The sequence below is a fragment of the Oncorhynchus keta genome, unplaced genomic scaffold, assembly GCF_023373465.1.
Source record: "Oncorhynchus keta strain PuntledgeMale-10-30-2019 unplaced genomic scaffold, Oket_V2 Un_contig_1096_pilon_pilon, whole genome shotgun sequence".
Taxonomy (NCBI): domain Eukaryota; kingdom Metazoa; phylum Chordata; class Actinopteri; order Salmoniformes; family Salmonidae; genus Oncorhynchus; species Oncorhynchus keta.
Window position 1 is genome coordinate 6,012 of NW_026277267.1, and position 2,053 is coordinate 8,064.

Below are 2,053 nucleotides of genomic sequence, written 5' to 3' on the forward strand. Positions count from 1 at the left end.
TGATAATTTTAGAAAGAGCGTGTCTAGATTGTCTAGCCCGGCTGATTTGTAGGGGTCCAGATTTTGCAGTTCTTTCAGAACATCAGCTATCTGGATTTGGGTGAAGGAGTAATGGGGGAGGCTTAGGCAAGTTGCTGTGAGTGGTGCAGGGCTGTTGACCGGTGTAGGGGTAGCCAGGTGAAAAGCATGGCCAACCGTAGCAAAATGATTCTTGAAATTCTCAATTATCGCAGATTTATTGGTGGTGACAGTATTTCCTAACCTCAGAGCAGTGGGGCAGCTGGGAGGAGGTGCTCTTATTCTCCATGGACTTTACAGTGTTTCCTAGCCTCAGTGCAGTGGGCAGCTGGGAGGAGGTGCTCTTATTCTCCATGGACTTTACAGTGTTTCCTATCCTCAGTGCAGTGGGCAGCTGGGAGGAGGTGCTCTTATTCTCCATGGACTTTACAGTGTTTCCTAGCCTCAGTACAGTGGACAGCTGGGAGGAGGTGCTCTTATTCTCCATGGACTTTACAGTGTTTCCTAGCCTCAGTGCAGTGGGCAGCTGGGAGGAGGTGCTCTTATTCTCCATGGACTTTACAGTGTTTCCTAGCCTCAGTGCAGTGGGCAGCTGGGAGGAGGTGCTCTTATTCTCCATGGACTTTACAGTGTTTCCTAGCCTCAGCAGGGACAGCTGGGAGGAGGTGCTCTTATTCTCCATGGACTTTACAGTGTTTCCTAGCCTCAGTGCAGTGGGCAGCTGGGAGGAGGTGCTCTTATTCTCCATGGACTTTACAGTGTTTCCTAGCCTCAGTGCAGTGGGCAGCTGGGAGGAGGTGCTCTTATTCTCCATGGACTTTACAGTGTTTCCTAGCCTCAGTGCAGTGGACAGCTGGGAGGAGGTGCTCTTATTCTCCATGGACTTTACAGTGTTTCCTAGTCTCAGTGCAGTGGGCAGCAGGGAGGAGGTGCTCTTATTCTCCATGGACTTTACAGTGTTTCCTAGCCTCAGTGCAGTGGGCAGCTGGGAGGAGGTGCTCTTATTCTCCATGGACTTTACAGTGTTTCCTAGCCTCAATGCAGTGGGCAGCTGGGAGGTGCTCTTATTCTCCATGGACTTTACAGTGTTACCTAGCCTCAGTACAGTGGACAGCTGCGAGGAGGTGCTCTTATTCTCCATGGACTTTACAGTGTTACCTAGCCTCAGTACAGTGGACAGCTGGGAGGAGGTGCTCTTATTCTCCATGGACTTTACAGTGTCCCAGAACCTTTTGGAGTTTGTGCTGCAGGATGCAAATTTCTGTTTGAAAAAGCTAGCCTTTGCTTTCCTAACTGCCTGTGTATATTGCTTCCTAACTTCCCTGAAAAGTTGCATATCGCAAAGGCTTTTCTATGCTAATGCAGTACGCCACAGGGTGTTTTTTGTGCTGGTCTAGGGCAGTCAGGTCTGGAGAGAACCAAGGGCTATATCTGTTCCTGATTCTAAATTGTTTGAATGGGGCATGCTTATTTAAGATGGTGAGGAAGGCACTTTTAAAGAATATCCTGGCATCTTCTACTGACGGAATGAGGTCAATATCCTTCCAGAATACCCGGGCCAGGTTGATTAGAAAGGCCTGCTCGCTGGTGGTCGTTTGACCGCTGACCCATAACGGATGCAGGCAATGAGGCAGTGATCTCTGAGATCCTGGTTGAAGACAGCAGAGATGTACTTGGAGGGCAGGTTGGTTAGGATGATATCTCTGAGTTTGCCCGTGTTTACGTATTTGGGGTTGTACCTGGTAGGTTTATTGATAATTTGTGTGATCTTGAGGGCATCAAGCTTAGATTGTAGGATGGCTGAGGTTTTAAGCATGTTCCAGTTTAGGTCACCTAACAGCACAAGCTCTGAAGATAGATGGGGGGCGATTAATTCACAAATGGTGTCCAGAGCACAGCTGGGGGCAGAGGGTGGTCTATAGCAAGCGGCAACGGTGAGAGACTTGTTTCTGGAAAGGTGGACTGATGTTTCGTTCTTTCATCTCGAGTTGAGAGTCCATAATGCAAACAGATCTTCATGCCAGATTTAAGAGAA

General features: G+C 48.7%; 1 long non-coding RNA gene across 2 annotated transcripts; it reads left to right on the forward strand.

The window, feature by feature from the left end:
- The first annotated feature begins 278 nt into the window (after positions 1-278).
- LOC127917228 (uncharacterized) lies at positions 279-1,052 on the forward strand. Of its 2 annotated transcripts, none has more exons than XR_008097021.1 (4): positions 279-356; positions 489-620; positions 684-881; positions 948-1,052. It is a non-coding gene; the product is annotated as an uncharacterized LOC127917228 (long non-coding RNA). The 2 variants fall into 2 exon arrangements; XR_008097020.1 differs by having other exon boundaries at positions 345-422.
- The last annotated feature ends 1,001 nt before the right edge of the window (positions 1,053-2,053 follow it).